Raw genomic sequence first — 12,352 nt, forward strand, 5'->3', positions numbered from 1 at the left:
TATATATCATATTTGTATATATTTCAACTGCTATTATTCAATTTTTATCATTGTTATAATAAATTCAATTATTCTATCAAACTGTGTGTTTATTTGTTGTGCCTAATATTCTTTGAAGTCATCCAATCTCAAAAGAATTCCAAGATGCATATGAGTTGTGTAATACAGTAAGTGATCATAGTAATTTGGAATATACCATAATTTAGCTGTTTAGTAATTTATTATTAAACACCAAAATTAATGGTATTATTTAATGAGACTGATTCAATGAGAACGATTCAATGGTATGACTCAATGAGACTGATTTAATGAGATTGATCACTTAAAACTAATTGCACCTACAATTTTATTTAGGAATGAAATTTTCTTCACTGAATTTTTTTCAAAAATATCATGGGTAAAAATGAACTGTGAATGCAATATTGAGAATCAGATGGAATCATGAACTGGGTGAATCGTTACATGACTACAAATGACACCCCTGCTGTACTGATCCAATCCCTTCAGCATAGGAGAGAGCACTTTTAGCCACAGGAATAGAAACTGGGCAAGAATGAGATCATACCAATAAGTTATGGTTCATCGTAGGATCATTTTCAAACCCCTTTAGACTGAGGTTAAAAATTCCATTCTGAGAAACTGTTTCTAAAGATGTGTCTGAAGATTAGATAATGATGAGCAAGAGGAAAATAAATGAATACCTTTCCTGAGAGGATGTTCCACCTTTAAAGTCAATAGTGGCCAGCATTGACCGATCACTCTTCAAGGACACACAGCTGACTTCAGGAGAATTTGGCCTTTTCTCTGTTGCACTAGGCAGGGGTGTCAAACCTGATCCATAAAGGGCCGTGTGGCTGCAGGTTTTCATTCCAGCCATGCAGCAGCACACCTGATTTGGCTTATTCAATCAACTGACACACCCACCCTTTAATCAAGGGTGGGTGTGGCTGCAAATATTTGACTGTGTGAAGACAGTTCAGTTGATTGAATGAGCCAAGTCAGGTGTGCTGCTGCATGGCTGGAATGAAAACCTGCAGCCACAAGGCCCTTTATGGATCAGGTTTGACACCCCTGCACCAAAGAGTTGAGAGAAATGTGTCACATCAACAGCAGCACCAGGGACACAGTCAATACACACTAATCCACTGATGCTGGGTTTCTGTGTTTATCAACATAATTTTAGCCACAGATCGAATCCAATCTAATGATCAGATCTAATCCAATCTAAGGATCAGAGATGATTAACATTCTCTTAACAGGTGTTCCATATGAAAAGGACGTGTTTACTCTTTCATTCATTAAGAGTTCAGTCTGAGTTGTAGGTTTTGTTAATAGTTAATATGTTTTCTTCGCTAGTTGAACTCATTAATATTTGAAGGTGAAGTTGTCTTATTGTACTGATGTGGGTGACAAGTAATGGCACCAGGAACAAGTGACATTTGCAAAATCTTGGATTAGTGTGGGTTTGAAAATCCCACTGCACCAACAGGTTTCACACCCCACTGATTTGGCAGGTAACGATATATCGTGCAATGAAAAATCAGGAGACAAATTTATAATGATTCAAATCGACAAAATTACATATTAATCGCAATTATTATCAGGCTGTGTCATCTCTTTGTGCTTTCTAGCTGTAACTGTATTGTTTCGACAGCAGAGGGTGTAATAACATAAAATAGCAGGAATACACATGACTTCAAGTGTGCTCAAGATAGCCGCAGACAGCCTTGTAAGAGGATGGTAACTGACAGGCCAATTGGCCTACAGGGCATAGAAAACAAACACGACTTTCACAAAGGTGGAAGTAACACAGCTCTAATGCCGCAAAAACACAAAAACAGATCTTAAATGGGAAAGAGCCGCTGTGTGATTGTACAAATAGATTTACCAAGAAATCAGATCTCTCTTTTTACAGACTGCTCAAAGATAAAGAAAAGAGAAGAAAATGGAGGGAGTACAAATGTTCAGAAACCTTTAGAAAAAGCCTATTTATTTTTAACTTTTTTAATTCTTAATAATAATAATAATAATAATAATAATAATAATATTTTATTGAATAAGCTGCTATATTTTACTCCAACTTTTACAAATGTGGGCAAATAATTATTGTTGGTTCTTAACCCTCTGGGGTCTGAGGGTATTTTCTGGCACTCTAATGATTTGCCACATCCAATATGGCGGACACTCTGACGTATCCCAGCAACGGCCACCAGGCTCAATGCGGCGTCTATGTTTATATGTCTATGACGCCGGGTAGAAGGGGTTTATGCGCATGCGTCCTTACATGGGCGTAAAAATGCGTATGGACGGTATAGACGCGTCCATACCAATACTCAGCTGAGTTTAAAATGTCCATACCATTTTTGAACGGAGAAGCCACGATGCAGGAAACGCTGAATAAAAACACCAAACGCGGTGTCGCTTCCAGCTGATTTTCAGTTGTGAACAGACCTCTCAAAGACGGCTGACTATTGGTGGGGACAGCAGGTAAAAAAGCTTTATGAAGCTTTGATTGGCCCACCTCCCGTTGCCTTGACGTTGCTATGGTTTTTGATTGGCCCACCTCCCGTTGCCGTGACGTTGCTATGGTTTTTGATTGGCCCACCTCCTGTTGCCTTGACGTTGCTATGGTTTTTGATTGTCCCACCTCCCGTTGCCGTGACGTTGCTATGGTTTTTGATTGGCCCACCTCCCGTTGCCTTGACGTTGCTATGGTTTTTGATTGGCCCACCTCCCGTTGCCTTGACGTTGCTATGGTTTTTTGTTGTCATTGGCTGTAAGCAGTAGCAAGCGGTAAAATCAGCATCCAGCTCGCTGCTACAGCAAAACAGCACACAGGCAGTGATGTCATAGCCTGGGCCCGCCCATCCTAAGCGTGACGCAACACGAGGGCCTGTTGCGAGCTTAGTCTGGCAAGGCAAGCTATCTCCAGCTGTTCCAAGCTCCCGAAATATCGGGAACCAATCAACTTTGAGCATCTCCAACGGCCCTGGGTAGAGGCGTGTTCAAGGCACTGATGTAGTAGAACTGCGACCGGAAGCCATAGATTGTTTACAGAATCTATGCCGGAAGCGCTTCATTCACACTTCCGCATCTATTACGCATAGATGCTGTATTGAAAGCATTCAACGGGAAGTTCTCATTGAAAACGGAGCAAAGAGCAGCCCTGGAGGTATTTATTGAAAGGAAGGACGTTTTCGCCTTGCTCCCGACCGGCTTTGGTAAGAGTTTAATCTACCAGTTAGCCCCGTCGCGTCGCATACGTCAGAGGAAAGAGTGATGTGATTGGTTTAAGCTTCGTCACAGCCTTTTCTGGCTTCGACCAGTAGCAAACTGAGGCATTTCAGGGAGGCGGGTCAACCACGGGCTCTGGGAAACGGTTGGGCTGAATATCTTGGCCAGACCAAATGCTCGCAGAGCTTTGAAGTTGCGTTAGCCAGACTAGTGATGTCGGGCAATAAAAGAAAACGTAAGGAGGACATAAGACATTATTTTACCCAGTCAACGGTAAGCTATTCAAAACAAAATAGCCTTGTTAGAGAACCTCTTCAGTGACGTTTTCTTCTGCCAAGCGCTCTCTCTCTCTCTCACACACACACACACACTAATAAATGCTTGTAGGTAATGCTAAATGTTTACTTATATTTACTGTAACAGCAAGGAGTTTCTGTTTGCAATCTCTCTCTCACACTAATAAATGCTTGTAGGTAATGCTAAATGTTTACTTATATTTACTTTTTTCTTGCTCATTGTTTGCATGTATATGCAGGGCCGCTGACAGCTTTGGCTGGGCCCGGGACAAAATGCTCTGAATGGGCCCCCCTAACAACCCCCCCGGGCCAACCCACACACACCTCTCTTATCCCAGTCTCTACTCACTCCAACCCTTAGCTAAATGACAGGTATTCAAAAACCATTCAACCGGTCAACAACCATTTCATTTTAGCATTTCAACATTTTTACAGTTTTAACATTTCCTTAGTCTGCAACTATTCAGGTGTGAAATGCAATGCGCCGGACTTTTGTTGTGCGTGCGTGCGTACTGTCCAGTGTGAAAAGCAGAGAAGAACACACCGCTCGAGAAACGGCGGGATATGATTGCGGGCTAATGTGAATATTCTTAGCTTCAATCAGATATATGAAACACAATGTTATTAAGCCGTTGTGGTTATGAAATGATTCAATGCCCTGTGCGTTTGATATGGTGTTTAGTGTGACTTGCTCTCCCCTCGTTTGTAACATGAATTGCGTGCCGCGCGTGCCTTGGTTGGGGTTACTTTACGGGGCTGGAAAAAGTTGGCTGTGTCTTACCCAGTGATGGGAATAACGGTGTTAGAAATAAACGGCGTTACTAACGGCGTTACTTTTTTTAGTAACGAGTAATCTAACTAATTACTTTTTACATCGTTATAACGCCGTTCCCGTTACTTACAATAAAATACTATGCGTTACTTTATTAAAGCTGTTCTCATCTGGCACGCTGCTCGTTCAGCCTTTCTTTACTCTGCTTTAGTGTGGGGCGGGGAGACACGAGACAACGGCACAGTAAGCCAATCAGAGTAGAGTTGGACAACATACATAGGTAGGCCACGCCTACTGCACTACTGCGCGCTCTTTCAATCAGAAGACACAGCGATGGCGAGCGGTCAGCCCAGCACTGCGCTTTCACATTGGAAACACAGACAGGACTTTTCATTACTTGAAATAAAAGGCAAGAGTGTTTACGTGCAATGCACATTATGTCGAGGAACAAAGCGTTTGTCCTCGTCAGTGGCCAGTAATTAGTAACATAATTTTAATAACTACAAAAATATATTACATTTAATAGATGTCTTATCTCACATTATCCCACAAAAATATTAATATAGTGTAGATAACGTTACTAATTGGTTCTGTTAAGTGTCCATTTCAGTCATTAAACACATTTAACATTCACTTTTATTATGATTACACTAACTGAATTTGATTTTTTTTGAGGGGGAACAAAATGTAACGGAATAATTACTTTCCCTGGTAATTAGTTACTTTTATGACAAAGTAACTCCGTTACTAACTCAGTTACTTTTTGGGAAAAGTACCTAGTAACTATAACTAATGACTTTTTGAAAGTAACGTGCCCAACACTGGTCTTACCTGCCTCAGCTGCCCCACTGCCTTTGCTAGTACCTGCTGCATCATCCCAATCTTTTTTAAAATATTTATGCAGTGAGCCCCTGAGTCTCTTGGTTTCTTCCTCTCTTTTTCTCTTTTCTTTTCTGTGCTCCTGACTTGTGCATGTTGGCAAATGGCACGCACGCTGATTGTCGAAGCGCTATGATCGAACGATGTCGTTTTTTTCCCCTTAATCAAAGAGTCAGACCAAACCATTTTTGCATTGGGGTGGTAGGGGGTTCTTGACGCCTTTTTCAAAGACAATAAAGGCAAAAGATCTAGAAATCATTTATTGAATGCAAATATAGCACATTTCTCCCCCAAATCAACACATTTTGAAATGAAATAAAATAATCGCAACTTCATGAGAGCCCAGTTCTGGGCCCCCCCCATTCCTGGGCCCGGGACAACATACCCGTTTGTCCCCCCCTGTTGGCGGGCCTGTGTATATGCATATGTATATATGCATGTGTATATGCGTATGTATGTAACCTCTGCAATAAAATGTGAAAATGTAAAAATGTGAAACAATTGTCACTTAACCCTTTCAACTTAATGAATAAACATTTTTGCAAAATGCACTACAACTACCAAAACTCTTCACACTTCTACCACCCATACCTACATTACTTCCAGATTCTGAAATTGCAGTAACTCAAAAGGAAGCACATGATGTTTCAAATGTGTGAAAATAGTAAAAGTTGTGTGAAAATGAAGCAGCAGCACATAATTTTGATTGATTGTGTTGTTGTATTTTGGGTAGGTCATCCACTACAGCGAAATTCACAGCAACTTCAATGTCCACTTTCTCTGTGTGATAATGTATTGCCCGTATACATGCAGATGTTAGCCTAAGTCTAAGACTGAGTGTACCTGGTGCTAAAAATCAAAATAACACAAAGGAATGGACAACCAATCATTTGTACAGTGTAGGCCACATTTTGTGCGACAATCATGGCGCACTGGGGCACTTTGCCAAATTATGTCCCCACCAATATCAACATCGTTTTTACGCCCTTGCGTCCTTACTTCTTCTATTGTTCTGGTGTCTCCGATGGGACCGTCTTACAGCGCACGTAGAGGTGTGGCATGTGTATTGCATCGTTTTCAGCAAGTGTTGCGTTGCCATATGTACCTGATATCTTACTGATCCGTTGCCCATGTGGACGCGATATTTTTTTTAAAAAATCTCATTGCCGTTGTCGTGTGGATGTAGCCTGAGGTTAAAGATTCCATTCTGAGAAACTGTTTCTAAAGATGTGTCTGAAGATTAGATAATGATGAGCAAGAGGAAAAGACATAAATACCTTTCCTGAGAGGATGGTCCACCTTTAAAGTCCATAAACTCCGGCATTGACCGATCACTCTTCAAGGACACACAGCTGACTTCAGGAGAATTTGGCCTTTTCTCTGTTGCACTAAAGAGTTGAGAGAAATGTGTCACATCAACAGCAGCACCAGGGACACAGTCAATACACACTGCTGAGTGTTTTTATTGTATTTTCCTTTGTTTTTGCATGCATTCACTTCTCACACATTTGCCCTTTAAATAATCCCATTTTGTCCCTCAGTAATGTTGGAAAGTTTTTCGTCTGGAATTTTTTTTTACCCTTCCCAATTCTGTATGGAAACAACAACATGCTGATAACATGCTGGCAGTATATCGCCTACTATGACGAAAAAATGCATTCCAAGTACCAACCAGAAGTGATGAGCAGGTTCTCAACTGACCTCAGAGCAGCTGAGGAGGACCACAGATCTTCCCTTCAATTTAATCACCCATTATATTTAGCTCTCACAAGACACTACACTTCCTGATTTCTTATAGAGATGAAACTTTTGTTCCAACAAAAGTTTTGTTGGAACAAAAGTTTAGTCTCTATAATGTCATTTACCAACACAGATGACTCTACACACCTGGGCCCTGTACTACGAAGCGGGTTTTCTGGCTTACCAGGGTAACTTCGAGAGTAACTTGATCACGTGCAGCGTAACTTCCCGATTAACCCATACTACGAAAGTTGGCTATGTTCAAACCGAGGTATGCTGCCATGGCAACTTACGCTGCATCTCAAACCTGCTCGTCTCAGGTTATGTTCTTGGTTAACCCGAGGTTTCCGATTAACCACACCCTTTTTAAACACCACCTCTCCACCGACATTTCCTCTAGAGACAATGCCAGCGTACCTGGATGACCCGTGCGATATCGGAGCGCAGATTAGAGATGGGATTTATGGCTCTTTGATGGGATCCGCATCTTTGTGATCCGTTCTTTGAAAAGAGCCGTTCAAAAGACTGGCTCATTCGGCTCTTTTTAAATATTTATTCAGTTTTAAGAAGACAGCATCTAAAGAAGCCAGATCCCTCTGCTTAGACAGTGACATCAATATTTCTGGACATACCTTTTATATAAAGCAACCTAGACTTACATTATTGTAACCCCTAAACGCTCATAAATAACCATTAAAAAACAATGAGGGCTTCAATGAATGTCCATGCAGAACCGCTTTTCTGTAAAAAAAAAAAACCACTCAAGAACATAGTTATCAAGAACGCAAGAATATTTTATAGAAAAACACTTGTTTTACAAAAATATTTAAGTCTGAGATACAAAATAGATACAACTACAATAAATATAACACAAGAACATTTTAATAGAAAAAAACAAACTTTCTATATTAAAAATATTGAAATTGTAACAAAAATAGATACAACTAAACAGTCAGATAAATAGATAAAGTTATAACAAGAACAAGATTATTTTAATAGGAAAAAACAAACTATTAATGCAAAAAATATATTATTATTAGAAAAATAGATACAGCTAGACAAACAGATAAATAAAAATACACAAAAATAGAACAAACAAAATGACGATAGAATAAATTAAATGAACGTCCGGGCAAAGTAGTTTTCCCACAATATTATCATTAATATCACACAACAACATTATAAACTATATACAAAACAATTTGAACTATTAGGCAAACAGATAAAACTTGAATAAATAAAAGGCAAATGAATGCTTGCTTGCACACACACACACACACACACACACACACACACACACACACACACCATTATGAATGATGTTTTTATATTTCATTTTCACCTGTTGCCAGGTGCGTTTGGCACTGCTGTTGCCTCTGAAATGTTCACAGGACCGACACCCACTTAGTCAAAGGGACTGAACAGTCAGTCATCCTAATTCATGTGACTCTGTGCACAGATCAGCTTAAGTAGGCTACTCTATGAATTTACCATACCAAATTTTATTCAGGATTTTTCGGACATTAAACAAGCTATATATGACTGGGGCCACGTCGAAGGACCATTTTCTGTGAATTGTGATTGATCATGAAGCTTTCTCTCATCCTATACTGTAAAAAATGATTTGTAGTTTTAACTTAAAAAAGGTAGTACCCAGGCTGCCTTAAAATTTTGAGTTCATTGAAATTAATATAGTAAGTTAACACAATCAGGCAAACAATTTAACTCACTATATGAATTTCAATGAACTCAAAATTTTAAGGAAGCCTGGGTACTACCTTTTTTAAGTTAAAACAACAAATCATTTTTTACAGTGTATACTTCTGTTCTGGAACATGTAGAAGGGAGAATGTACTTACGCATTTACCCGATCGGCAATTCGTTGCCAACATGCTTGCCGCTCCTTATTGGCAGCCGCTGTGTTAGATTTTGCTCTTAATGTTGTTTTGAACTCCTCGTAGCTTTGCATTATGACAGCGCATTCTTCCTCCGTGAAGTACGGCGACCGTGCCATTGTGAACAGTGGTGATTTGCGCTGATAACCTCCCCTTTAACGTGAACGCGCATTAACCCTGATTAGGTTAAACCAGGTTCAACAAATCAACTTCATAACTGGCGTCGTAGTACCGTTTAACCCCAAACAAGATAACCAGGTTTTGTCAACCCCGGTTTAGCGGGGGAACCCTGGGTTACTTCTGGGTAGGTTAACCTCCGTTCGTAGTACAGGGCCCTGATTTCTTGTTGAGAGAACATGCAACTCACATATCATTGGCTATCATCTGACATTGCGATGACACATGTTTGAATTGTATCACATATAAATGTGTAAGATGGAAAATTGGTGGTTTGCAAAATGCACAGCTTTTTTTTCCAAATGGAATTCTAATCTGCTAATGCAGTAAATGTGATTTATTGTAATGTAAGTAGCAAATAAACCTGGTTGGCTTACCTTTGATTCTTGCATTTCCCCTCAGGAAGACTCATTTCAGTGGTTGTGATTTCTTCACACTCCCCCGACATTCTCTCAGAAAGTCAAACGTCTGCTTCACTCTTAATCCTGGAAGGAATTCATTAGGAGAGTGTAAAATGGCTGAGCTCATTAAATTAACTTCTGGATATATACCATAGAGCAAAGTTTCCCAACCCTGGCCCTGGAGAACCCCCTGTCCTCCACACTTTAGTGTTTTCTCTGCTCCCAGCAGACATGATTCAAGTAATCAGCTAATTAACATCCCGTCCTGAGTTGAACTGGGTGTGTTAGAGCAGTGACAATGTGAAAATACGCAGGTCAGGGATTAGTCAAGTCAAGGTTATTTGTATCGCATTTTTAACAATAGACATTGTCGCAAAGCAGCTTTACAGAAAATTTAAGACTTTAAACATGAGCTAATTTTATCCCTAATTTATCCCCAATGAGCGAGCCTGTGGCGATGGTGGCAAGGAAAAACTCCCTCAGACAACACGAGGAAGAAACCTTGAGAGGAACCAGACTCAAAAGGAAACCCATCCTCAGGGTTCCCACTGGCGCTCATCAAGCTCGTCATTGACGAACATAATCAGTGACGAAAAGAAAATTACTAGCAGTCATCACAGTGACGAATGTATTTGTCATCTTTATCATAAGTCAGCTTTTATAATCCAGCCACTGGGGGTGCATAAGCATACTCCTGGTACTGGTCCCAAGCCCAGATAAATTAGGAGAGGGTTGCATCAGGAAGGGCATCTGGCGTAAAACCGTGCCAAATCTAACATGCAGATTGAAAAGAGTGATAGAGTGATAGGCATGAAGTTGGAGATTCAAGGAGAGGTAATCAATGTTGTGTGTGTGTACGCCCCACCGGTTGGATGTGAGAATGAAGAGAGAGAGAGTGTCTTTCTGGGAAAAGATGGATGAACTGGTAGAAAGTATACCAAGAAAGGAGTGCGTGCTGATAGGAGCAGATTTCAATGGACATGTTGGCGAGGGAAACAGAGGAGATGAGGACGTGATGGGCAGATATGGTGTAAGAGAGAGAAATGTGGAAGGGCAAATGGTGGTTGATTTTTCAAAGAGGATGAATTTGGCAATAGTCAATACATACTTTGAGAAGAAAGAGCAGCACAGGGTGACGTTTAAGAGTGGAGGAAGATCTACACAGGTGGACTACATACTCTGCAGAAGGGGTAACCTGAAGGAGATTGGAGACTGTAAAGTGATGGCAGGGGAGAGTGTAGCTAGACAACATCGAGTGGTCGTGTGCAGGATGAGCTTGAAAGTTGAACATCAGAAGGAGTTTAGGGAAGAAATGAGATGAGCATTGAGTGGTCATGGAAGTCTGCCAGAAGATTGCAATACTACTGCTGTACTAGTAAGAGAGGCAGCAAGGAAGGTGCTAGGGTGGCCATCGGGAAGGAGGAAGGAAGACAAGGAGACATGCTGGTGGAACAAAGAAGTGCAGGAAATTATAAAAGAGAAGAGGCTAGCAAAGAAGAATTGGGACGATCAGAGAGACGAGGAAAGCAGGCGGTTATACAGAGAGACGAGACAGAAGGCAAAAAGAGCGGTAGCGAAGGTGAAAGCAGATGCATACCAGGAGTTGTATGAAAGACTGGAGACCAAAGAAGAAGAGAAAGACCTGTACAGACTAGCTAGGCAGAGAAACAGGGAAGCGAGGGATGTACAGCAGGTAAGAGTGATGAAAGATGTAAATGGAAATGTGCTGACAAACAAAGAGAGTGTATTAAGAAGGTGGAAAGAGTACTTTGAGGATTTATGAAATGAGGAGAATAACGACACCTCCCTGAAATGAGTTTGGATGTCTGTAAACCAATCAGGATGCTCTTTGTCTAGCATGCGCTTCATGAACAGGCGCATGCGCAGTCTCTCTCACGCACTCCGTCATATGCGCGATGCAGACATTAATGTTTCGCGTGCCCGCTCTTGCTCGCTTGCTCTAGATTCTGGGAGATTTTCTCCAATTTGCGGGCATCAGGGAGCCACTATCAATATGCGGGAGACTCCCGGAACTTCCAGGAGACTTGGGATGTCTGCACTAGACAGTGTTTATGTAGAGAGCATGCGCACTAGACAGCGTTTATGTAGAGCGCATACACACTTCAATCAATCAATCTTTTATTTGAATTACATATAAACATATAATAGACTACACGAGTCTGCAAATAGCGCACTGCTAATCAAAGCAGACTCATGTTTACAAAGAAAAAAATATTTTACATGAATTAATATAATACTTAAATATGCATGAAAAAGATAAAACATACTTGACAAATTAACAGGTATTTGGTAACAAAAAGAAAAAGAGGAGACAATACTTGTTATTCGATACAAAGGTACAGTAATATATCATTCAATAACATTGAATATATATATATATATATGAGAGAGAGAGAGAGAGAGATATACTTGTCTCATCTCATTATCTGTAGCCGCTTTATCCTTCTACAGGGTCGCAGGCAAGCTGGAGCCTATCCCAGCTGACTACGGGTGAAAGGCGGGGTACACCCTGGACAAGTCGCCAGGTCATCACAGGGCTGACACATAGACACAGACAACCATTCACACTCACATTCACACCTACGCTCAATTTAGAGTCACCAGTTAACCTAACCTGCATGTCTTTGGACTGTGGGGGAAACCGGAGCACCCGGAGGAAACCCACACGGACACGGGGAGAACATGCAAACTCCGCACAGAAAGGCCCTCGCCGACCACGGGGCTCGAACCCAGGACCTTCTTGCTGTGAGGCGACAGCGCTAACCACTACACCACCGTGCCGCCCATAGATATACTTGTCATACTGATGATAATTTATGCATGGTATTAAATAATATTTCAAGTTAAAACTACAATCAATAAATAAATAAATAAATAAAGCTCTTAATTATATATAGAAATAAAGTTATGTAGAAAGAAATCCCAAAAGTAGCCAAA

General features: G+C 40.8%; 1 long non-coding RNA gene across 1 annotated transcript in view; it reads right to left on the bottom strand.

Annotated features, from left to right (window-relative positions):
- Positions 1 to 745: 745 nt before the first annotated feature.
- Positions 746 to 12,352, bottom strand: part of LOC132887602 (uncharacterized) — a 41,788-nt gene continuing 30,181 nt past the window's right edge. The window contains exons 2-4 of the long non-coding RNA XR_009654859.1: positions 9,371 to 9,478; positions 6,459 to 6,569; positions 746 to 812 (exon numbers count right to left, since the gene is read on the bottom strand). This is a non-coding gene — a long non-coding RNA (uncharacterized LOC132887602). The remainder of the gene's footprint in view (positions 813 to 6,458; positions 6,570 to 9,370; positions 9,479 to 12,352) is intronic.

The sequence above is a fragment of the Neoarius graeffei genome, chromosome 6 (genome assembly GCF_027579695.1).
Source record: "Neoarius graeffei isolate fNeoGra1 chromosome 6, fNeoGra1.pri, whole genome shotgun sequence".
In the NCBI taxonomy this organism is placed as follows: domain Eukaryota; kingdom Metazoa; phylum Chordata; class Actinopteri; order Siluriformes; family Ariidae; genus Neoarius; species Neoarius graeffei.